The following is a 26857-nucleotide window of genomic DNA, read 5'->3' on the forward strand; positions in this document are numbered from 1 at the left end:
GATAACTTCCTACTTCTCCTCTGCACAGTCTGGGTGCCAGCAGTAGGGCCACTGCTTAGCGTACATAGGAGGCAGTTTTCCAAGCTGGCAGCCAAGAGCAATTTCAGCTCACAGGGAAAGTCCTGCTCAGTCCCTGCAGTCCTGGGTAGGGAGTATGCTCAGTTACTCTGTGGGGATGACACCTGTGCAATCCAGTCACACACAGGAGCTCTGAGGGGAATGGAGCATGCTCAGTGCAGATGGAATCTTCAGAGAATTTCTCTCTAAAATCTTACAAGTCTCTATTAAACACATGCAAACTCAGATTTGTTTAGAAGCTTATAACTTGGACACATCTGGGCAGCAGCAGGCACATGCTTGGAACCAGGATGACCTCCCTGACAAATTTCAAGTCCCTTCTCCAAAGCATGGAGATGCTAGAGCTTCTCAGTTGGAAGAATATTTTTAATATGGGCAAAACAACATCCTAAACTAATTCTTGGAAACTACTGAAACATTTTAGCTGATTTTTTTTGAAGTTTAGCCCCAGGCAAACACCCAGCATGGAAAATTTTGGTCCAAATAGCTAAAGTCTGGCAAAATTATAAGTAACTAAACACATGGAACATGGAACATGTCAGGCAACCTTAACTATAGGAGTTGCTACCTGCCTCACTTATAGTAGTACCTGTTTCTGTAGAAATAATGCAGAATATCAGATCCAAAGTGTGAAGTGCAGGCAAATGGTGACTTTGCATTGGTGACCACTTGTCCAGTATTTGTCCTTCAGCTTTAATTAAAGTATTTATCTTCATCTTTACTTAATTATTGTGATCTTTTAAACAGCTGATGATCTTTAAAACTGCTGTTTATTTACAATAATTCTAATATTAGGAAAATGTTTTCCTTTTTCTAGCAGTATTGTTGCTGATATAAAAGATAAAATTCTGCAGATTAATTCAAAAGTGATATTGGGAAATTAATTATGATTCATAACAAAGTTGTCTTGTAATGTTTTAAATTGAGCACTCTTTTATTGTTGTTTTGTTCTCAACTTTGTCTCACATTTGTGGTTGATTTGAATAAATTTTAGGATTGATGCTGGTGAGAAAAGTGTTTAAATTCACATTATGTAAGCTATATTGTCAAGTTTAAATCACAAATGGAATTTGTGGTTAAAAGGACAGAAAAACAAGCTGCCAGCTCTGCAGTGGCGGATAAAATGAGTCAGCTAATATATTACATAGCACCCCTGGTTATCTGAGATACTCTTGTATTCCCCTCTACTGAGCATACAAAATAGCTGTCCAATCAAATACAATATATAGTAAGCACTGACTTCTTAAGGGAAATTACTGTATAATTAATAAAGTTTGTTAGGATGCTGCAGAGTGAAAAGGGCTATAGAAATTTAAGATACTGTTATGGTATAATGAAAAATAAACAAAAACTGAAGCTTTCAAAACAATGGCTATTCTAAACAAATGAGCCACCAGTACACCAAGAGACCCTTCACCACAGCTGTCATGTAATACATGCACAGAGTATTTGCACTGCAGTAATCTTGGTATATACATTCAAGAATTTCAATCATGAAGGAATTCCTGCTTTGGTCACCTTGCATTTTTAAAACAAAGAGAACCTTAAATTACCCAAAACCAAGTTATCTGATTTGATTGCGTGTACACGCAGACACACACACACACACACACACCACACCACCCCGCGTGAACACATTTTTATGCACAATTTTGAAAAACACATTCTTGGCACAGCTCAAGATGCACTCCATTTTATCATAGCAGGGCATATTCTAGCATAAATTAGGAGGGCTTGAGTGTAGGTGAGCTTTGATTTACATATAATTTGAATGGACAGAGTAAAAAGTATACACAGTACCTATTTTCTATATTTATGCATGTGTATATATGTTTTTTTGAGTTAATTTGATGCTCAAAAAATGGAAGCCTTCTTTCAGTCAGGGTGTATGCAGTCTGTATACAAACTCCTATGCATAGTTTTACCAATGCACCTCAGTCCTGATCTCAGAACACTACTCCTGCTATTGCAGTCATGGGCTTGTGAATAGAAACTGCAAATCATAACAAAACTATGTCAAATTATATGGTGGCCTAAATAAATACCTGTGAGGATCTGGGCCCTAGTGCATTTGCCCCTATTTTATGTAATCATACAAAGTTTTTGCTGCTCTACCAGACTTTTCAGCATGAGTAACACAGGGCTTGCATTGAACTGGTATTTCCTGCTTTGATTAGAGCATGGGTGGATTGTGTTGCTCCTGCAATTCTCAAAGAATTAAGGAGGCCTTTAGTGAATGCTTACAGACATTGACAAGCCTCTTCAAGAAGGTATGCGTGTTGCTCTGCTTTCATTCTTAACAGCATTTGCCAAGCAGGATCAGGCAATATGCAAAACGTAGCAAAGTGTGAATCAGCCATCTCACCCGGTTCCATTATCAGTGACCCTAAGGCCTTGCCTACACTAGAAAGGATAGGCTGCTAAGCTATACTGGTAAATCCCCTTAGCAGAGACACACTTTATACTGGCAAAAGCATTATTTTCACAATATAGCTTAAAGCAGTTCCCTGGAGAGGACTCTTTTGCTGGTATAGCTGCATGTACACTACAGCTTTGGCTAGCATAGCATGTTAATCAGGGGAGGGAAAAATCACCCCCCTGGTTGACATAGCTATGCCATGAAACTCAAGTGTAGAGCAGACCTAACTGAACCAAAGCTATGGGAATGCGTTTGGGAGGAAATCTACCTAATTATCTGTTCTTTACGTTGCAACAGCATTTTGGATATTATATGAGCTTTGCCACTACCTGCTTTGGAAAGTCACAACTAGTGACTGGATCCCTTTATTCTGCCCTGTCTTTAGGCAATTATATTTAAATGCACTCTTTTGAGTCTCGCTCTCAGATCCATGAACAACCTCAGCCAGCTTCTATGGGAGGGGTACACATGTATGTGAGGGCTGAACATGGACTACAGCCTTGAACTGCCTTTTTTTTTTTTTTTTTTTACAGTATTCAACAAAGGTATTAATGGCTGATCATGAGCTGTCAAAATCCAGCTATCGTGATTATAATGCCTCAAGAACCTGTTGTTCGTTTTGCCCCTGATTGTCTACCTCAGAGTCATGTCTTTCACTTGGTGAAGGTGTTAAACTGACCTTGCCAGAGGGATGATATAGAGAAATAGAGTCACCTCCCATCTATATAACTCCCCCTATATAGAATTTTTGGTTTCTTAGGTATTTACGTGGCCCCACTACCACAGCATATGAGCACCTCACAATGGTCCCTGTGTAGTAAGGAAGTGCAGTTCTCCTCTTTTACAGGTGGGGAACTGAGGCTCTTGCCTAGGGTCACACAGAAAGTCTATAGCTGAGGAGAGAACTGAGGCCTGGTCTCCTGAGACCCAGGCTAGCACCCTCACTAGTAGCCTATCCTTCATTTCTAATCTTTCCTTTTCATCTAACCAGCCATTTCCTCTCTCTCGTCTGTTAGTACAGACTAACCTATAGTGCATTGCTGTGGGGAGAGAGTCACAACAGGAACTATATTTCACAATGTCTGTGGCATGGCATTTCACACACACATTTTCACTACTTTGCCATGCACTATTATGTTCCCTTGCCCATTATATTGATAATTTAAAAAACTGAAAATATGAATTTTTGCATGGTTTCCATGCAAATGCCATCTTTGCTCAAAACAAAGATAGAGGGTACTGCTTGCAGTTAATTTTGTTCAGGGACAACCCTGGTTTTGCTCAAAAAACGTGCCCATTCTCATTGGAAAATGGGTCTCTTTCCTTGAAAAATGTGTGTGCCTAATGAGCCCATTTTTGAGCCTAATTAACTATGAAAAACCCTGAATTTTAAGTAGCTTGCTTTTTCATCATATGTATTTTTCATTGAGACACAGGTCCCAGACATTCGTGGACCACAGATTCATTACAAGTAGTTGTGACCAGACCTTTTATGTAATGGTGAAAAATGTTCTAAACATCAGATCTTGACATTTTAGAGGACTTTCATTTACCACTAGGAGGTGCAAATGGTCTTTCCACCAGCCTGACAGCACCACTACTCTGCCTTAATTCTCCATTCTCTTCTTTACAGCCACTTTGCTCTTAGGTGGGAATGTTTTTCTTTTTCATTCACTGGCATTTATCTACTTATTTCCTTATTTCCATCCCCAAATCCCCCTTTGCATTTTATTATTTGTTTCAAAGCCATTTCCCAGCATACTCCTACCCCAGCATGTGTTCCAGCTTCTAATCCTTGGATTTAGGTTTCTTAGGATCAGCGTTTGTGATATTTGCTGGGAGTTGACTCTGACCTGTTTCTTGCCTTTCTGCTGATGTCAGAGACAGATGGTATTACTTATAGATCTGAAAACTGCATGCATAATGCTGTGCAAGTTGCGCTCTGAAACAGACTCACCCTCCATTTTATTTTTCCGGCAACATTATCTTCAGGTCGGAGTTCTTCACTATCTCTTTCTACAGCTTGACCAAACCATAGTATCACTGTTGATGACAGATGTGGCCGAGGCACAAAGACCAGATCGAAACATCCTTGGAATGCCTGGAACCTGTTTCTTAGAGGAATAAGCAAAATTAAGAGTGTTCAGATCCAGAGTTTTGGGTCATATCCATCTCTGTTAGCAACAGAGTTCTGTTTTCTCCCTCTGTTGTGCAGATACTGTTAAGTTTCTTCTTTGGCTCTGGTAGCTCTGTCTTTTGGTTTAAAACTTCACACTTCTTCCTACCATAAAAGACTGAGGGGCAGGTAAGAAGAAATTTGTTTGGCACAAAGAAGCATCCTCCTCACTCAACCCCCTACTTGTTCACTCAGATCCAGGACTAAACCTTTTGGAAAGTTCTGAACTATTTATTTTTTTAATGTTGTATGGTATGTCAGGATGACAGGGTTATTCTGCCTACCTGTTCTGCCCACCAGACAGAGTGGGACTCATTAGCTCCACCTCAGGGGAATAAAACACTGCCGCAAAACACTACACCTGCTGTGGGCAATGCTGAGCTATAGGCAGCTACATGTCCACTTAGGCAACAAAGTCAGTTGGCCCCAGTTCCTCAACAGTGGACTGCCACAAGACTCAGTACCTGTGCCGATGCTTTTCAATGTTTACACGAGCAACATGCCTCCAACAAAACTGTGCAAATTTGCATATGCAGATGACCTTGCCCTGGCAATGCAAGTAACCACCTTCGGCAATGTCAAATCTACCTGGGAGGAAGATTTTCAGAAATGAAGGCTCAAACCGAATTCTCACAAAACAATAGTCACTGCATTCCATCTTGATTACAGGAACACTAGGCGCACCCTGAAAGTGACCTTCTGTCGGAACACTGTGCGACATGACCCCACTCCCACCTATCTTGGAGTGAAGCTGGATCCCACGCTAACCGTCCATGACCATCTGAAGAAGGTAGCTGCTGAGACGAAGACAAGGGTCAACCTAGTCCAGAAATTGGCAAGCACAAGCTGGGGAGCATCAGTGTTAAAGACATCAGAGATGACCCTTGTGTACTCTGTAGCTAAGTACTGTGCACTGGTAAGGACCAGAAGTAGCCAAACTTGACTTGTTGATGTCCAATTAAACACTGCAATGCACTGGAACACTGGAACTCTCAAGTTGACCCCAACATCTTGGCTGTCAGTGTGTCACACATTGCTCCCCCATTCATTCGCCTTCATGAATTCGAGAGGATTGTGGAAAATGAATGTCTTTCCATGCACCAGGACCTTACCAACATCCTTGACCACCGCTTGAAGTCACATGAGCCCTATTGGACCCTGATGAAGTTCATCAATCCTGATGAAGTTTGGAAAGCCGAATAGAGGTCACCTTGTGAAAGACCTAACACAGAAGATCCCTGGCTTCGGTCTTCCATGAAGCTCATGGGCAACCCTAAACCGTATCCACACAAACCATGGCAGATGGATGCTGAACAAATGGGAAATTAAAGACTCTCCATTTTATGACTGTGGTAACCCAGAACAGATCATGGAACACATAACAATTCAGTGCCCGATTCACAAATACGAAGGAGTCATCACAGCAATACACTCTGCTACTCCAGACACAATTATCTGGCTTAACCATCTAAATGTAAAATTAGAGTTGTTGCTCTATATTTACATCAGGCATACAAAAAAGAAGAATGGGATTAAAAGATGGAAAATCTCTAAATAGCAATAAAAACTGAGACAGGAGATCTTGAATCAAAACCGTAATAAGCATCAGCTCAGGGGTATGTTGAGGCAAAAGGTCAGTGTGTTGGAATAATAATCTCTGGACACTAACACTCTGTGTGTTCACAGAGGAATGGGGATTCAAACCATTTATATGCTGTATCTACACTTCTGGGTTTTGGCTAGCAATTAAACTGGTGGTGCTGAGACTCCACAGGAAAGTTTGTGTAGAGGGTATCTGATGTGATGGGAAGCACGGAGTCTCAGAAATCTCATGAAAAAACCTGTTCTTGTGAGATTCCCAGCAGACTCAGAAGGTTTGAGTAGTTTGGGTTAGCATTTGAACCCTTAAACTTTTGTCCAAACAGATTTTGGACCTTTTGAAGGTTTTCCCTTCACTGCCAATGGGCAACCCTATACTGTCACTGCAGAGTGTATACACATTCCACACATGCAAGCCAAAATTTTAACCTTGAATTGAACACTGTTGAATTTCTTCCCTATATTAAAAATCCTGGATTTAAACTTAAGTAGAGGCATGGGGCCTGGATCAAAACCTAGAAGGGGTCTATTTTTGAGTTCTTCAATAGAACAGCCAGGTTTGTGAGATTTCAGCGCAGGATGGTGGCAGTCTCACAAAAATACGTGATCTCACATAACTTCCACCCAAGATGGCACAAGTCTGAGCTGATCGAGCAAGCTGTTCACCAGAGCAGCTCACAAGGTCTCAGCGCTGTCAAATTTAAATTTGAACCACCTCCTAGTCTTAATCTGGATCCAAACATTGCCTCTACCTTCATCTACCCATCACACACACACGCACACGCCCACACACACACACACACACACACACACACACACACACACACAGAGTTGTGCTTTTAACATATAAATACAAACACACAGAGAGCTTTTATTGATTATGTTGGAACAACTTTCAACATTTGTTTTAGGCTTGATCTACATGTGAGCTGAAGCACATTCTGGCTTGCAATGCAGCTACTGTGTTGATTTCATAAGTTTTAATTGTGCTTAGTTATATGCCAGTATGTGGGTGTGTGATGGAAAAGGAAGATTAGAGAGGTGAAATATTGCTTCAGTTGTATATTTTCCTAAAATATCACCAGAATAGCACAAGGTTAGTCTGCCCCAAAAGAACTGGAGTACTTTTTTTTTTTTTGCGCTATTGTGAAAATTGGACATATATTTACTGCATATTAATTGGCTGAGCAAAATAAGGTCTAACACTCAGCTCAATGGCATTTCTCTGTTTTGTCAGTCTGTAATACATCCAATCAATTGCAAAATTTCTAGGAACATTCTCGGCATCAATGGGCAAGAACCCCATAGATTTTGGTGCCAGCTGGAAAACCGGAACACTGAAAAAGACTTATTTCCACCCAGCGCCCATTTGGTGCTGCAGACAACATTGTGACAACAGAAGTAAATCACTCACTCACTTACTCCAGGTCATTTGCATACTTCAATCCCATTGGTTAAAATGAGTCAGCAAATGAAACTACGGGTCAGGACTGAGGTGCTTTGACAGAGTTATGGGGGATCAATATTGGAATAGCAAAGGCTGCTACAGATCAAGCGCTATGTAGGCTGAGTAGGGATGAGGCTATAGATTTTCACAGTGGCTCCCTCCATATTATGCCTGGCTCGGGCAAGATCATTTACCTTTGCCCAGTCAAAACTGTTTTAGTTAATCTAAACAGTGCCCACTTGGTGCTTCAATATAATGGGCAAGGGAACATAATAGTGCATGGCAAAGTAGTGAAAATGTGTGTGTGAAATGCCATGCCACAGACATTGTGAAATATAGTTACTGTTGTGACTCTCTCCCCACAGCAATGCACTATAGGTTAGTCTGTACTAACAGACGAGAGGGAGGAAATGGCTGGTTAGATGAAAAGGAGAGGTGGACAAAGCAGACATCAGGGTTAGGGTGAGGGTTGCTGGAGGGAGGTAGTGATCATGACTGATTTACCTGTGATGTCACTTTGCTTCTGTTTATCTCACAGACAGAAAGAAAAGAAATAAGAATGCACGAGGGTCAGGGGAATGGGGGTGCACACAGTGGCATGGGGGAGCAGATGGGGACCATAAAGAGCCCTTGGCATGGGGGTGAGAAGGGGCACCTTGGTATAGGGGTGGGAGGGGTGCACACAAATCTCTTAGCATTGTGCGGGGAGGTGAATGGGGAAGACAGAGCCTCTGATTTGATGGAGGGAGTGGGCAATTGCAGAGAGTCTCCGAAATAGAGTGCAATGGGAGGGTTGTGCACAAGGAGTTTGTGGAGCAGAATGGAGGAATGCACAGAGCCCCTGCTGTGTGCAATGTGCTCGGCCTACAGACATGACAAAGTGTGCAAAACTTGTAGCGTAAACCAGCTTCCAAGTATGTAAATACATGAAGCCAATGAGAGAAGGGCAAATTGCGAGATGACAAAGCTTAACTGCATCCCCATCAACCCGATAGTACCACTGGTATAAAGCCGAGCCTGCTATTACTACCACAGTTATTTCTTAATAGTAAACTTGAATTACCAAAAGAACAACAACAACACAGGCCAGTCAAGCAGTTACACATTAAACGCAATCATTCACACCACGAAGTGATTGGAAACGCAATGTTAGAGAACTTTTTTTTAAATGTGTCCCTTTAAGTCAAAAAACCAAGAACAATTACTTTATGGTGCTCCACTTGGAGGGAGCGAGGAAGGATCTGGAAAGCTGCTAGAGTAGCAGGTTGACAAATGTCCTGGTGACTTGACCTGGTTATACAGCATCATTACTGGTCAGGAGCTAGTAGAATTGCTAAGGATTTAAATCTGGAGCATCTTTTGTTATATCCCACCAATAGACTATAGGCATTAGACTGGTGCCATTGAAGTCAAGGGGAGTTTTGCCATTCACTCCAATGAAGAAACCAAACAGGAACAGTTGGGTGCCAAACAACCATGTTTACTAAATATATGCAAACACGCTAGCCCAAGGTACATACAGACTGTTTCTCTGACAGGGTTCTGGCATCTACTGCATAGAACCACTACACCGCCCCTGGAATGGGGGGCTTCTTGAGTGAAGTAGACCTGGTTCTATTAGCCCTAAGCCACATACTCCCTCCTGTCATCAGTGGCAGGAAGCAACATATGAGATGTGAGGGGGGGGGCACAGTTAGAACTCATGGCTTTCCAGCCCATCCTCAATCAATACTGCAGTCCCAGTGAACCTGCTGCAGCTGGTGTAACTGGTTCTAAGGCTTTGTCCACGCTGGAAATTTGTCAGCAAAACTTTTGTCATTCAGTGTTGTTAAAAAAATCCTAATGACATAAGTTTTACCGACTAAAAGTGCTGGTGTGAACAGCGCTTTGTCAGCAAGAACACTCTCCTGCTGCCACTGTGCGCCTTTTAGCGTGTCGCTAAAAGTGAGGTAGTGTAGACAAAGCTGAAGTTACACTAGAGGCCAATTTGGTACCCCACTATCCGGACAGAGAGGGGATGCTTGGCACAGCTGAGGACTCACTCCTCTGTGTTAGTATAACAATGTCTCAATGACAAAGTCAAAATGCTTTTAGCTAAAGGGTTTCCAGATCTGTGTTTGGGTTACAAATATGGAACTCCTAACGAAGTCTGCATATGTATACTTAACCCACACATCTGAGTGTGAGTGTATGTAAGGGGGACCAGGGAGAGTAGAATGGAATGGATGCTTTTTAGCCAGAGCCACTTTGTTAAATGGAGCCAATTAGGAGAAACCCAGCTCAAATCCCCATTTCTTTGCAAAGTGGAAACAGTGTTGACATTTATCCTCCTTATCATGGTATAGTGATGTGCTCAGTTATCCGATTACAGGGAGAGAGGAGGAGTTAAAGATTGGTTGTTCTAGTGATCTACCTGCTACGGGTGCTCCATTCCAAACCAGAAACCACATAAACTCTTGGGAGCAACACACACATGTTCTCTGGAAGAAGACGGCAACAGCCAGAAAGAAGGGGGGTGATGCATAACCTGAAACAGACCTAGTTTTACAGAGAAATTTCAAGTTAGAAAGTTAATCCTTAGAAAAATATTGTACTAAATCCAAATATTAAAAGTGCTCAGAGACCACAAGGATGGGTGCAGTTTAAGAACCTGACTAGAATACAGTAGAATGTATTTGGTTCTTTTCATAACAAACAACATGTCTTTAATCACCAGCAGCTGATCAGTCAGTCTAAATAATTCAAACCACAAGACCAAAGATGATAAAACAGCACATGCTACTGAGTCTTACATAGCAGAAAATGGCAACAATTTATGCCCTGATTAGACTCTGGAGCCCAGATTCTCACTCGTGATCAGGCTCATTTGCTCCTTCACACGCTTGGGTTCTATGGGCCAGATTTTCAGAATAGCTCAGCAGCCAATCACTCCCATTTCGGCCCCTCAATGAAGGGGTCAGATATTAGAAGTGCTTAGCACCTAGCAGTTCCCATTGAGTTAGTCAGGATATAGTTCTGAATTGTGGGGTGCTAAACTCTTTTGAACAATCCGGCCCTACGAGTGTATTTCCTATACAGGGATAATTTGGCCTCTTGGTTTTATTCTCATGATTTCTTTTCTTTTGATAAATTTTTAAGGAAACGAGCATGCTGTAATATCAGTAACTTACTGCCATGCACGTCTGCATTTCTCATTAGGAGAATAAATACAGTTAAATGATTACTAATCGCAACACAGAACAAAATACAGGGCCTTCTTGTAGGCTGGCAGCCTGTCTGCCTGGCAATGGCTGCCGATTCATGCAGAATTAACATGTTACAATATTAACAATTTTTTATTGCTAATGTGCAGCTATTGTAAACAATGCCATACGTGGAATTAAAGAACAGTAATTCAGGTGACTGGCTGAGGAAGACTAATCCTGTTGAGTCATGTTAATGAGGGCTTTTAAGAAAAGGAAGCAGAGAGCAACACAAGTGAAAATAACACTCCCATACACACACTCATTTTGCAACAAATTGGTAGTTAAGAGAGGAGGGATAGCCCTGTGATTAAGGCACAGGACTGAAGCTCAGGAGAGCAAGGATGATGTCCTGGCTTTCTTTCTATGTGATCTTGTGAAAGCCATTTCATCTCTCTGTACCTCATTTTTCTATCTATAGGATATTAATACTTCAACCTTCTATCTGTCTTGATTAGTTAGGTAGTAAGCTCATTATGGCAGAGCCTGTCTCATACCATGTGATTGTACAGCACCTTGCACAATGAAGTTCCAGGCACTACTGTAATACAAGTTATAATAATTCTAACTGGTTTGTTAGTGTCATTAAATTTCAAATCATATATTTTTGCCTAATTTATATGTTATACAAACTCTCAATTTTACTTTCAAAAGAGGCACAGTAGGAGATCTGCTTATTGAATTTGGCAAAGGCTAAAGGCACTTTCTTTTATCTTTTATGGCACACTCATAAAATCAACTCACATTCCCTTAGCTGATGTTGGGGGAGGAAAGTTCATAGCTACTTTGAGGATAAAATATTTTTCCTCCTAAAATGAATAGATGTAATGAAGCTTGGGAAAAAGGCAGCTCCATCCAGAACCCCTAAAAATATCTGGCCTACTTTAAAAAAAACATATATTTGCAAGATTTATAACTCAATAGTTGGTCTTGGTCTTGTTTTACCTCAGCTAGGTTGAATAAACTGCAGGATCTATTTCTGGATTAATATTGAAGAGAATGCAACTGTTGTGCTATCTGAAATCTACAATAAAAAAAAGAAATAGAAAATGAGTTCATCCCCATATATATCACAACTACAGTCCCTAGACTTATCTTGTGTATACAAGTGATGCCATCATCGAAATTGGTCACAGGACAAGCCTCTGCCAAACATTACATTCTTTGTTCAGAGTTACACAGTATCTAGTCTCTTGACAGCCTCACTTATACAACATGTACAGACAAGGTCCATGACTGAAGCACAAATGGTTCAACGAGACTAAAGAACAAGGTAGCTGTTAAAAGGAGATTCACCATTTTCTCCACACAGGCGTTAGTTTCCTTGTAGATCACTTCAGGCTGATCAACAAAAATGTGGCTGATTTTCAAATGATGATAACCTGAGAAAGGGCTTCAAAAATCTTTTACTTAAAAAAAAAATCATCTGTTCTGTTGCTGAGAATTAGAAATCAAATCAAAAGAAATAAAATTAAATGAATAGTCACCTGTTAGTAGCCAGCAGGGGCAAAACACGTCACACTTGAGCAGGGCAGCCTGTGGCTCCTCATACCAGGTCACAGCACCTTTCAGGTGTGTGTCAGGGGGGTGCCATTTCCATAGTGCACAGGGCCCCAGAACTCTTCAATACAGTACTGCAGTCTCTGGGCACCCACTGAAGTCCGTGGGATCACAGGCTACTTTGGTCAGCTTCCACTTAAAACTGGTGTGAATGAGAGCAGAATCAGAGCCATAAGGTTTCAAGGTAGACCTGCCATACACACAATGTCACCACTTGACTAACTGGTGCATTTATATACAGGGTTCTAAGCAGAGTGTTTAAAGGAGGCCTGATGAAAAGCAATAAACAAACAATGTTCTAGTTATATTAGAAATGTTGTCCCCATCAAAACCAGCACATACATGGTGTAAACAGTGTTGCTAACCCTCTCCATTTTCTTGCGAGTCTTGAGGTGCCTTTTTTAAAGCCCCAGCTACTGGATTCATGAGATTGCAGCTTTCATTCTTTTTTTTTTTTTTTTTTTAAGTAAGTTTCTAGTCCTCATGGTTGCAGAGAAAAGTTTGAAAACTGGACCCCAAAGTAACAAAGGTTTAAACACGAGAAGGTAAAGAAAAACCATTTTTAAATTTTCAGAATTTTTGAATGCTTAGGCCTAGCAATTATATGTATTGGCTACTGCACCCTGGATGTGCAAACAAGGACATGAACAAAACAGAGTTATGTTAGTTTCTGCTCCATAAGAAGCGGGGCCAAGGGGGGGTGGAGATCAAACCTTAGCAAAGGGAAAGGATACAACTGTAAGGGAAAACACAAAGCCAGCTCTGCTGCTGGTGTAATTCACAGGAGCTGTGCGACTTCAGGGCTGCTGGAACAGTTTTTATAGTGGGGGTGCTGAGAGCCATTGAACCAGACTGTAAACTCTGTACACGATGGAAATCACTTGAAGCCAGAGGGGTGTGGCAGCACCCCCAGCACCTCTAGTTCCAGCACCTATGTACCAGTTTACACCAGCTGGCAATATGGCTGTTTTCAACTTTCTAAGGAAATAGGAAACAACCGTGAGTAAAATTTACCCAATATTAAGCACTATCAAATGGACTTGATAGCATCCAGTTGAATTGATAGATGCAACAAGTAACAGCATTGGAAAACACCACAAGAATTCAGGTGAAGCTAGGGACTGATGGGCTGTTTAGATCCTGAGCTTTTTTAGCACACTCTTTACTTCTCTCTCTGAGTTAAATGCTCACAAGCAGAGAATGCTGAACACCCGAGTGGAGTCCTTAATTCACTCTCAAGTTAGCACAAGGTCAGCTTCAGCAATTCACTTCAAATCTTGACTAGTGAAAAGCTATTCTTGAAATCTGGTGGGTGGGGACAGCAGAGCAGAGGGTTGGTTTATAGTCAAAGAAATTAAATTTTATGGCTTGTGGAGTCAGATTTATTATTTGCTCTTTCAAAGATGCGTTCTTGTCAGTGTCTTTTCATGCTGCTGGTTTGGAACATGACCAATATAAATAACACAGGGCCAAATATAGGTCAAGGAGAAGTTATTGTTATGCAGACATGTATTGCGCTTTTTAGGGTGGTGGGATCACTAAAAGGCTCCTTCCTCACCCGTCATTTCAGGCAGAGTACTTTCATTCCAATAGCCTTAGTCTCCCCCTAGGTCCTTATGGCACTCCATTACTACAGTATCTGAATGCCTCACAATCTGTACTGTATTTATCTACACAAGCCCCGTGTTCTGAGGTAGGGAAGCACTATTATCTCTTTTTACAGATGAGGAACTAAGACACAGAAAGACTAAGTGACTTGGCCAAGGTCACAGAAGAAGCCTGTGGCCGTGAAAAGAATTGAACCAAGGCCTTCCAAATGCCAAACTCATATCCTAACCACCAATCAGCTTCTTTTGAGAGCTGCCAGTCATGGGGATATCTTTGGGCTATACAGCCTCTTTATGGCTGACTGCCAGCTAGCATGGCCACTCCTTGGGACACAGGGAAGACACTAAGAATGCTCAGTACCTCTCTGACATGATCTCCAGCAGCCAGATTATCAACTATGCAGGTGGGCTATGCACAGTCTCAGGCTCTGGCCCTGGGAAGGTGCAGGATTTGGATAGTCTCATGCCACTTATGCCACCACCTCTTGGAGCAGCGGCAAGGAAAGCTTCTCTCCTTCCAGATATGACCTGTCCATCAAGGCTACAGCACTAGATGCTGTGAAGAATGTCATGACTGGAATTGGGCCCTATATCTATTATTGCAGCACTATATACAGTGCAATAATCACTAACGCTTTCAGGTAGCTGGTCTGAAAGAAAGGCAGAGGAGGACAGCAAGCCGGAGGACAATAAGATAAACAGCCTGGAGAGCAAGAAACAACAATGTCTATCCAAGGGAAGAATGGCAGCAAGGTAACACAAAGAAGGGGTCTCTGCTAAAAAGGTAAATGGTAAGATAGTCACATGTGTTTTCACTAAAGCTGCTAATTCACTCTTCACGTCTCCCATTCAAGTCATCAATCACAACATAACCTAAATAAAGCTCAGAGCACAGCTGCCTGCATGCCACTGTAAATGAACCTTCTGCCAATGGAGCACTGCCCCGGCAAGCCGGCGTCACAGGAGGAAAAAACCTTGGCTGTCAAAATAAACTAATCAGGTACCACAAACCCTTTTAAAAAAAATGTATATGCTACTAAATTTTAACCCCCTCATTGCTAGTTAGCTGAGCTCAGTGTTTTTCTTTGCTTAAAAGCACCAGAACTGGTACCAGTCTGAGCTAGATGGAGATCTAGAGTCTGCATAATTTGGTCAGAAATCCCATGAGAAGTCCAGCATTTCTTTAAGGCCCATGTAGGGAGAATAGTTTCTTTCTAGGTATGTCAGTACCCATGCAGGAAAACCAACAGAGGATGAAGGGGAAAGTTATATGACTTTTTAATCAAACCTCAGAACAGGATTCTGACTTGGATTTTCCTTACAAACAAAAGAATAAGATTTCCCCTCACATATATACATGGGCTGCCAGGCCCTTGGTGCATAGGAACAAATGGGGCAACTCTCCCACTTACTCCCTCCACAGAACTGGTGGCAACTAGCCAGAGAACGTTATCTTGTTGTTAACTTAAAATATAAAGTCCTCTGTTAGGACAAGGAAATAGTTTCAGCAAAGTAATGCCGTGACCACATATTTCTGGGGGGAAGCCTGGATTCTATATCTTATTATCGTGTCAAACAGCACTACGGGTGAAATTAAGCATTCGTGTGATTCCTCCAAGATTAATGGAGAGCTGCATTCACTTTACAACCAGGGCTGAAGCTGACTCGTTACCTTGCTCTCTCTTTTCTCCAGAAGGCCATGGAATGTGTATTAAAATAACCAAATGCAGAAGCTATGCTTATGTTTATAGGCATATTGCAAATTATGGAAATTCTGCCCCCAAAATTCCTATTTGGAAGTCAGAATGAGTTCTAAGTGCATGAGAAATGCAGACTATCAAACTATGCACACATTTGGGGCCCAAATTGAGTTACCATAATTTTACCCAGTTAGAAGCACTCAGTGCCACATATTATTATATATATGTTATATGCCTTCCACACTTAACCCTTCATTTAATGGTAATGCTGATCACACCCTACTGGGTTTCAGATATATTCAGAACTTCACCAGCTCACTCTGGCCAGCATGATGAAGTCCTTTGATCCACAGTAGCTCTGGGGGTGCTAAGCGACACTGCCTTTCACAGAACTTTGGACTGGCACTTTGGATATTTGAATACAAAACCAAAACTGGCACACAGGTTTTGCATATCAGAGAGCTCGCTGAGATCCAAGAGTTAAAGAGGGGCAATATAGTCCAGTGCATAGGGCCTGGGACTAGGGCATGAAAGACCTGGATTCTATTTCCAGCTTGACCACTGACCTGACTCCTGCTCTATGAAAGCTCTAGGGTGACCAGACAGCAAGTATGAAAAATCAGGATGGGAGTGAGGGGTGCCTTTAGAAGAAAAAGCCCCAAATATCGGGAATGTCCCTATAAAATAATCTATATAAAACCTATATAAAATAATAAAACTAATCTGGTCACCCTAGAAAGCTCTCTGGTTTCCTTTCCACCCTTTGTCTGTCTTACCTATTGAGCTATTCTGGGACTGTTTCTTACTATGTGTACTTATGGTGCCCAACACAATGGGGCCTCTATCTCATTTGGAGTCTCTCTCATTAGGCAGTACTGCAATATAAATAATAAAAGACAGAAACAGTTATTGCAATTTAGATAGAAGATGTATTTCCCCTTGCAAAGTCAACAAACAAAAAGTAAAAGGAATGGGATTCCTAAAATACAGACTTGGAAGTAATAGCATTTAGATAAGAAGCAAGCCATATAAACTCAGGATTTCTGAGTTACCTGAATTGTAGATAGTATTAGGAAGTTCCCCACGCTCTACAGATGCACAATCTGAGAAGGTGGAAGCATTCTATTTGGAGCTGAGTAATTTCCATATGCACCACCACCATCGGAAAACATCATCAGAAACAAGTCCAATAAAAAAAATGCAGAAAACAGGAGAACAACAACAACATTTGCAGCTAAAGGATGGCCCCTAAGTTTATTATTTTCATGAACAAGATATGTTTCAAGGAAAGGGATTCCTAAAAAATTATCAAGAAAAAGCTTGGGGAGGCAATTACTGCTCAAAAGATGGTGAGTAACTTTTGCTTTATTTCTTATAATCAGATTCAAGGGAATATTTTTTAAGCAATGAGAAAAGCCAAAGATGGTTTCATGCTGTCTGGAGTGGTTCATGATCACGAGTGCCAACCTCAGGGCAGACTGTCAAAAAGTAGGGCAGACACCCCAAGCTGGTGGTGTGTTCTATAATTAGATTTCACCAACCCTGTAACAAATGTGAACTCCCGAAGCACTATAACAATCTTACCATGGAGTCACAGACAAACCTATCTTGCCACCCAGGAAAGCCGGACTTGGTGATAAATGGGCACTTACACCAAAGATCACAGAATATTCAAGTTGCTCCCAGTCCCAAGAAACCAGTCACTTACCCCAGGTCCATTTGTACCTTAGATCTCATGCCAAAGGCAATGCTTGTAGCTAATCCTATAGGAAACTAACTAAGGATTTATTAACTCATTTCTTCTTCCTAGTTATTTACAGGTTAAAGCAGGCAACATGTATACACAAAAAAGTTACAGTCTGTGGTTCCAAAAGCTGACACAATTGTAGTAATCTGTCAGCACTGAATGTCTTTTAGAGCTAACCCAAGCTGACCCTGGAGATCTCTGCTTCTGTTTCCTAGCTCCAGTCCTGTGGGAGTTCAAACACCAGCAGGGCTGCCGAGAGCGGGTTCGGGCCCTGGTGAAAATTTTTTTCGGGCCTCCCAGCAAGGGCGGACCAGCTAAACAGGGCTGATGAAGCCGGGGAAGCCAGGCCCCGGGCCCCCTTCCGGATTGCCAGGCCCCGGTAATTTATACCGGCTTCCTCCCCCGCCCCCCATGGGCCCTGAACACCAGAGAGATGAAGGGCCGCAGGGACGTGCTGGCCGCCGCTTCCTGCAGCTCCCATTGGCCAGGAATGGTGAACCGCGGCCGCTGGGAGCTGTGGTCGGCTGTGCAAAATCACAGTGTAAACAAACTGTCTCGTGGCCCGCCTGCCGATTACCCTGATGGGCCATGTGCAGCCTGCGGCCCGCAGGTTGCCCACCACTGTTATAGAGTCTAAACACTAAAAACATCTTTACAAGTCTAACACCTATCTTGAGCAATACTAACATGCAGATGAGCAGGTCTAGTTTCCAGCTCTGAATTTGTCAGTGCTCAGCTGATGCCTGCAGCCTTGGCAAGAGCTGGCATGTGGTCCACCAGTGTCACAGATGGTTCATAACTGGGTTCCAATTCTATACAAACGGGATGTTCTCATAAATGTTTCAGGTTTGAACCTATCTGTCTTTAAATAGAAATGAGCGAAAAATTAGGGTGATTTTTTTTACAAAATATCATAGCTGGGATTTTGTTTTGCAGAATCAAAAGCCGGGGCAGTGTGGATCCAGGTTTTCCTCATTTGCCAAAGGGCATTTGGATAAATAGCATGCATAATAGTTTGACACATAATAGTTTGACCATGGACAATGAGCAAGAAAAATCTAGTGATAATGTCAACCATTGGGGGGAAAAACCCACTGGTCAATATTAATAAAAAACCTCTCAGGGGAACAGATTCATTCAGAATGTGAAAAAAGCATTTATTTAAACCTTGACACCATCAATGAAAATACATATAATGAAACTGAAGTATATGCATCTAAAAAAAGGAACAAAATCACAGGGAAAGAGTAATGGATTATTGTAATTGCCTATTTTAGCTAGGAATATGACATAGACTGTCCTAGCAGTTCTATTTTATGACACAGAAGAAGTTAATCATATAGCCATGACTGTACATACTGTCATTAACTATGTGGTGGGTTCTGTGTGGTAGATCTGTGCGGTAAGATACAAAATGTAAATCCCAAAGAAATGTGTCAGTTAGCAAAAACAATGCCAAATACCTTTCCACACACACAAAAAAAAGCAGTAAGAGAAGGGAGGATAAATTTGAGAGGAGCTTGAATCAAAACACTAGATCTAAACAAACCAACCTTAAAATTTGGAGGGAGGAGAGCACTAGGGTGAACAGACGTCCCGATTTTATCAGGACTGTCCCGATATTTACTTGTTTGTCCCGTGTCCTGACCGATGTTGTCCCGATATTTTGCCTTCCAGCGCACAAGCGGAGGGGGCTTGTGCCCCCCACCCCAAGTCCACCCGGGCCATGCCCCAACTCCACCCCTCCCTCCCCCATTGGATCCCTCCCCAAATCCCTGCCATGGCCCCGCCCCCAGCCCTGCCCCCTCACTGCCCTATTGGATCCCACCCCAAATCCCCGCCCTGGCCCCGCCTCTTCCCCAAACACCCCGCATTCCTCCTCCTCACCCCTCCTTCCCAGGCTTGCGCTGATCAGCTGTATAGCGGCACAAGCGCTGGAGGGAGGGGGGAGAGCAGGACGTGGCAGCCAGCTCAGGGGAGGTGGAGGCAGCCCTCAGTCAGCAGCCACAATTTCCAGCCACCGCTCTCTGGCCACCCAGCTCTGAAGGTAGCGCAGAAGTAAGGATGGCAATACTGCAACCCCCCCTAAAATAACCTTGTGATCTCCCTCTTCCCCCCCACCCCCAGCAACTCCCTTTTGGGTCAGGACCTCCAATTTGAGAAATGCTGGTCTTCCCTGTGAAATCTGTAGAGTACAGGGTGAAACCACACAGGGTGGGAGACCAGATTTTCATGGCTGTGAATTTGGTAGGGCCCTACCGATGGTTTCCCACACATTGAAGAACCCTGGAATGGGTCACACATTGAGCCTGGTCTCATTGAGACCCATGGGCAGCATGTGAACTCCGCCTTTGGGCGGCTAACCCCGCAGCCCTGCCCCTCCACCTGATCTTCCTCCTCCCCCCGCCAGAGCCCTGAGGAACCCCTTCCGTCCCTTCCCCTCTCTGTGGCCAGAGAAGCCCTGGCTGAACATTCCCGGGTCGCGGGCTGGCCCCAGCCACCTGCTGGCCTCCAACCAGAGCTGAGCTGCTGCTGGCTTGGGGCAGAGGGCGCAGTGTGGGTGGGGCCAGGACTTGGCTTAGGGGAGGCTTAGCCTCCCTTGGCCTATTATACCCACCGCCCACATTGAGACCCCTGTAAATCAGGAATAATGCTCCTGAAATTAATGAAGTTACACCAGTGTAAAATGGATGTAAGTGACAGTAGAATCAGGCCCTTTCATTCCTGTCACATAAATCTAGTTTCAATCACACAGCATGCTGTTTCCAAGGCCAGGGGCAAATTAATCCCCTACTCATATACCTTGATTGACGAACTGCAGGAGTTCAACCCTCCTTCAAGTTGCTGAACAGATGTCTGTTCTGACAAATGAAATCTCATGACTAGAGGGAATTGGAAAGTGCTCATATTCCACCCTCCTCCATTGCTACAATGCTCCCACATTTCCCTGAATGACAAGCCCCCTCAATTCTCCCTATTGCCAGATGCATCCACCCTCAGAGAGGCTATATGGGTTATGGAAGTCTGCCAAAGGCCCTGCGTATCTTACTGCAAGCAGGAGCCTGCATTGGCAAGAGCAAAGCCTCCCCAACAGTATGTCATATTGCAGTATCCACTGTAGTGAGGCATTAGGTGCTTTGCAATGCTCAGGCACTAACGGGAGCCTGCTACGTCAACCTTGTCCTTGTCCTGCTACTTTCTGTCTCCTCCCTTGCTTTGTATGTTTAATTTCCTTTGTTTTGTCAGTGATAGGGTAATTTCCATTGACAAAGTTTTGCTTTGACATTGTATTGAGGTCACCACAATACTGTGTGATGCACAGGGCAGAGAGACCTCGCTAACCTAGAGGATGTCACATGCCAGATAAAAGAGAGCTTTGTGTGAAGTAGTTTTATCCAGCTGTTTTTAAGAAGTGTATGAAAGAGAGTATATATTAGCTGAAGATCATATGCTGCTGGGGTGGTGGTGTCTCATGATTAGGAACCTAATCGTTCTCTTGGCTCATGAGGAATTGCAGGTCCTGGGGGGTGTTGTGACACCAAGAAAGTGGAATTCTGGCTATTGAAAAGATATTCACCCCAAGATGCCTATGTTCCACTCCTCCCCTATCTTGCACATGCAACATGCTCTGGTTCCATTGCCAGGACCCAGCAGTGAAGAGGTGGCACCCATCTAGAAGTCAAGCCCAAGGCAGAGAGTAGCTTCCACAGAGGCCTCGCTTCAGTATCTGTTAGTGAATCACTGTCTTGCACTTTCGTTTTTTTAAACTGAACTCACAGATGACAGATAGTGATTATTCGCTCCTGGGTCTTTTCATAGACTTCCATTTAAATTGGTGGTTGTATTTTAGATCACTTACACACTAGTTCTATGTCTTGTAGATGCCTTAATTCCACAGCCTAACACAATGTTCCCTTTTCCCATGAGTCAACCAGTCCACTTCTATATTACAGGACTATGAAGCTCAATCTTTCTAATTGTCTTATCATTATGGTTATGACTTTGCCATGGCAAAAAAAAAATCACAGGAAAATCAAAGTGAAAATAGCAAAAGTTACAGAAATATAGTTAATAAAATAAAAATCCCAGGCCCTATTTGGACTTTGGTTTAAATTGTGGGTAGTCAGCACCTCTCAAGCCCCAAAATAAACTTTGTTTTTTGCTATTTTTAATGCAAACAGTAGTTAAGAGCTGTCCACCTCTTTGCAAATAATGGGTGGGACTTATCTGGATCTAGTGGCAAGAATCACTTATAAAGGAAAATGTTAGGCCACCTTAATATAAGAGTCACTGCCAGTCCCCCTTCCCCGCAACCCCATTTCTTATGAAATGTAAGCAATAAAACAGTCGGAAGTTAAAAGTTACAATAGGGGCACTGTACCTTTATGAAAACACGATGGAGGTCAGCTCCAAGAGCCCAACCATGCAAAACAGTGAGCACACCCAACAACTCTTGAAGCCTGTGGGAGATGGAAGCAATCAGCAGCTCACAGGATCAGTCCTCAAGTGAGTACTCTTCATCTTTTGTAGTATGCCATTCTCCCTGGAGGTGTCAGCAAAACTAATGTGAGCAACAATAACTCATCTAGGAGGGGCAGATCAGCTAAGCAAAGAAATGAAGCACAGGGAAAAGAATAAACAGAGCATTGCAGCCCAAAATGGAAATCTTGTAGGTATTTCTCTTATACAGATCACCATGTAGAAGACTGTGATTTGAGGGGTTGGGATAAAACTAGAAATTCACAGGATCTGTCCCCCTTCCTCCCCCCCCCATCCCCTGCCCCCAGACAAACCCTGAGTCCCACTTATAATAAAGATGTAAATGCACGTTATGATACAAACCTCTCACCTCCCTAACTCGTATTTCAGATCCCTGGCATATTCCCAGCAAAAAAAGAAAGTTTCCTTTCATGGTGACAAGAAGGGATGGCAATGCTTAAATGGAACTAATTATAGGCAGTCTGTAATACTGCTAAAGTTGCCCAACACGTCCCATTGTAAGGCCCTGTTTTCAGTTGCTTATAACTTTGCTGAACTTTATCTGTTTGGGCTGGTATTTCCCATGGCAGGTGTCCACCTCGTGCTGAATTTTTTGTTTTGTTTTTGTTTTTTGTTGAATGATTAAGCTAAAATGGTTCAGCCAATTCTGAGAACAAGCTTAGGGAAAATACATTGTTCTGCTCATGTTAAAGTCTTACAACCATTTCATTGAGATGCTCTAGCATCTAACCTTTGGAACAGGACTTGAAATTTGGCAGGAGGTCACTTTCGTATGAAGGCTAATGGCTTGCTGTTGCCATGAAAATTTGCCCAAATTTGGCTAAGTAAAAAACTTTTGCAAATGCTCAGTAGAGACTTCTTAGACCTTTGCAGAAATTCTCCAAAGATTTCATCTGCACTCAGCATGCTCCAGCCCAGAGCTGCATGGGGTGAGTGGCGGTTTCCCTGCAATTGTTCTTTCTAATACCCAAGAGCTGCTGTTGGGTTGTTTACAGGCACTGAGAGTAATGAGAGTGTCTCTCCTGTGCACTCAATGCCTCCCCTCCAGTGGAGCTCAGGCTGCAAGGGAGAAGAAAAAGCAGCCTGATTAATGCAGAGGGATGAGGAGGAAGAAGGGCTGGGGGAGATGTGCCAAGTGGGGGCTGAGTGGGTTGCAGGACCCAGAGAGTGGGGAGGAGCAAAAGCAGATGAAAGGCAGGTGCTTATGGGGGCTAGGAAGGACTGGAGCAGAGTGGAGGGCAGGGAGGAGGGCAGTGGGAGCCTATGTAAGCACAGAAGGGAATGAGGTGGATAAAAACAGAGTGGGAAGGGGACAGAAGCCAAGGGGTGGGGTGGTGGATAGGAAGAGAGGGACACAGGAGCGGAGTAGGATTGGATTGGAACAGAAGGACAGGGAGGCCAGAGTTCGGTGGGACATACTGGACTGGATAGCAGCAGGACAGGAGAGACGGGGTCCAAAGTAGGGGGGCTGGATAGAAGCAGAGTGGGGGAGGGATGAAGGCTTGCTAGAAGGGGGTGAAGGCTAGATAGAAGTGGGGGAGGGGGCAAGAGCCAGAGGTGAGGGCTGGATAACAACAGAGCTGGTGGAGGCAGGAACGGTGGGGAAGGGCTGGATAGGAGCAGAAAAGGGCAAAAGCCTAGGGGTAGGCTTGGTTGGGGCAAAGTGGGAGGAGGGCAGAAGTCAGGGACAGGGTGGTGGGCAGAACAAGGTGGGGAAGTGGGCGGGAGCTGGCCCATGAGGAGTTGTGTGTTCTTCATTTTGTGGTTCCCAGCATGACCTTGAAATACCTGGGACCAGATTTACAAGAGTGCTGAGCACTCTCACTGCAACTGAAGTTGATTGGAGTTGTGCTTTGAACATATAATGTGCTATAAAAATGCTAAGTACTTTGGAAGATCAGGCATAGGATGTTTAAAGTTGGGGATCCAAAATTAGTGGTCACTTTAGGCAATTTCAGCCTCAATTTCTCTGAGCCTCAATTCCCCATCTGTAAAATGGGGATGAGAATAATAATTTCATTTTACCTCCCAGGGGTATTGTGAAGATAGATTAATTCATGTTTGTGAAGCACTCAGTTACTATTGTGATGAGCACCATAAAAATACCCATGAGAATACTAATTCTATATTCAGTGCAGGATTTGAATGGTGTGCTGTAAATAGGGCCTGGAGCCACACGTTAAATGAGGAGGATAAAGGGAAAGAGTGAATAACTACCCCTTCCCTAAATGAAGTAGGGGTCTTGTGGAAAAAATAGTATGTGATCACATAATGAAAGACTGTATCATAATGCGCACGCACAAGGAATTGGATTAAAGTTTCAGGGACAGCCTTACTTCTAGCATATGCTAACTGTTGGGTGTTTGGTTTTGCAACCTTAACTGTTTGGACATAATAGTGATATAGAGTGCATTCCATATATAGAGACACACACTCACACAGATAAAGAGTGTGGGTGGGTGTATAAAGTAATGAATTACATGTTCATAAGGGTTGTTGTGATTTTTCTGAAGGCGATAACAAGCCTGCTGTGAATAAATACACTAGTCTTTTGTTTGAGTGGCATATCCAAAAACTGCCAAAACCTGGGATACACATTAAATGTATCTCACCTATCTCAGACATATTGCACTATAGCCCCAATCTACTGGTTTACAAAGTGCCTTTGGGAATGACTAGAGCAGTTTTATGCCTCTATATGTGACAACATAGCATGTTGCCACAGATGGTCGTCAGTAAATACCTGATATTTGACTTACAAAATGCCATCCACATTCCCTAATGTCCCAATCACAACCAAGCTTTCAGTTTTTCCTTCTTGCATGTGTTGTTTGATTGGCCTATTGATAATTTGCAGGCCCTTAGATATTGGGGCACCATACATACTCACAACAGAACTATCCTACTACTTTAATCATTCATCAATCTCTATATATGAAGGGCCTTATTCAACTATAGCTATAGATACCTCTCGCTCACCTTCTGCCATTCCATGTGCATTGGAGAGGAACCTTGATTACAAATGTCTTGAAAATTATTCTAGTCAAAATTAAACTCCAACACTGGGATAAAACATTATGAGATCAAGAACCAACCCAATCTTTCTAATGAATTGACCTAGTTCCTTTCTAAACCCTGGTTCTTGTAGAGTCTAGAACTGCTGTTTTCCAGGTTAGACTTGAGAGAAGTAGGCACTTGACTTTGTTTTTGGAAGTGAATGCTGTTGGCATGGCATTTCCATCATTATTCTAAAAATGTAATCTACACGTGGGTAGCTAACCAAGATATTTTTCCCCCAAACAAAATAATAATGTTGGTTTGGACTCAATATACTTTTAAATGCAGAACATATTTGATTTCAACACATACCCTAAATTCATCCCTGTATGTTGTTAGCAGCACTGATTATAACTATGCACAAAAGGTGGCAATATTTGCCCCTTCTCTCAAAATGAAATTAGCAACATAAAAAAAAAAGTTGGGTAATTTTCAAAAGTTCCTGTGACTTATATGAGAGATAAAGTTTCAGTAAATTCTGGAGACTTGCTATGGACAGTTCATGAAACAACAGGTTTTGCACTGGCTTGGTTGCAATATGCAGTCACACTAAATGTAACGTCCCAGGTGCAGATATGCTAATTTTCTGCTTGGCTTTTTACTTGGTTTGAGGTGTCCATGTTATCTCTTTTTGTCCTCTTTCTTTTTCTTTCTTGATTCCCTTTCCCATTTATGTGGGGTCAGAGGTATCCACAATTCTTCACTACTCCTCCAGGTCCATAGCACAGATTCATAGGTCTTGGAGTTCCAGTCCTTTTCTCTTCAAACTTCTATTGATGAGTCGTTCCATCATATCCTTAGTCTTCCACAGCCTATTTTGCTATCCTTTTTCCTCCCATGCTTTCTTTGCTAGTCTTTGTTCTCCCATTCTTATCACATATCCAACCTACCTTAAACATGCACTCTTCCAGCCTATTTATCACAGAGAGCCCCAAGTTCATCTCACCTCTAATTTCTTCCATGCACACTCTGTCTACCCTCTGCTTGCCTGTTATTCTCTTCAGTATATTATTTTCTACTACCTGTATTTTCTTTTCTTCCATCACCGTAAGACTCACTGTTTCTAAACCATAGAGCAAGTGGGGACAAACATATACAGCATATATTTTTCCTTTCAGTTTGTTACTTAATTGCCAGTCCCACAGTACTCCTGCCACCTTTTTCACTGCTGCCCATGCACATTGGGTTCTTCTTTTCATTTCTCTCTCTGATGGCACTAAGTGTACTTCCCAAGTACACAAATTATTTCTTCTATTTCAGCTTCTCACCTGAAACTTCAATCAACAGCTCTTTTTCCAGCTTGCCTACTTGCATAACTTCAGTTTTCTTTGTTTTTACCTTCGAACCATGGTCTTTAAACACAGAACCCCACTCTGATACCATATTTACCAATTCCTCTTTGCTGTCAGCCAAAAGGGCCAGATCATCAGCATACCTTAGTTCTCTCTGTCTCCCCACAGGCTTAGTTCTCTTACTAATTAACTCCATAACTAGGATGAAGAGAAGTGGACTCAACACACTGCCTTGTCTCAATCTCACTGTCACCTCAAAACTCTCTGAAATTCCATATATTGTCATCATCTTAGCTCTTCGCCCTCAATACAGATCCTCTATCATCTCCACTTCTTGAAGTCCTCCTCCCATCCATCTCTCTACTCCAAACACCAGCTCCCACACAACCAAGTTATATGCTTTCTCAAGACTAGTAAATGCTACATGGCAGTT

General features: G+C 42.7%; 1 long non-coding RNA gene across 2 annotated transcripts in view; it reads right to left on the minus strand.

Moving 5' to 3' along the window:
* LOC123370247 overlaps positions 1 to 26857 on the minus strand; it is a 117335-nt gene that overhangs the window by 37397 nt on the left and 53081 nt on the right. The window contains exons 2-6 of one of the 2 annotated variants that reach the window (XR_006579325.1): positions 21957 to 22118; positions 12449 to 12663; positions 11907 to 11985; positions 10133 to 10257; positions 4462 to 4611 (exon numbers count right to left, since the gene is read on the minus strand). This is a non-coding gene — a long non-coding RNA (uncharacterized LOC123370247). Of the gene's footprint in view, positions 1 to 4461; positions 4612 to 10132; positions 10258 to 11906; positions 11986 to 12448; positions 12664 to 21956; positions 22119 to 26857 lie in introns of those variants that run through there. The other variant, XR_006579324.1, reaches the window with a different exon arrangement.

The sequence above is a fragment of the Mauremys mutica genome, chromosome 4 (assembly GCF_020497125.1).
Source record: "Mauremys mutica isolate MM-2020 ecotype Southern chromosome 4, ASM2049712v1, whole genome shotgun sequence".
Lineage (NCBI taxonomy): Eukaryota > Metazoa > Chordata > Testudines > Geoemydidae > Mauremys > Mauremys mutica.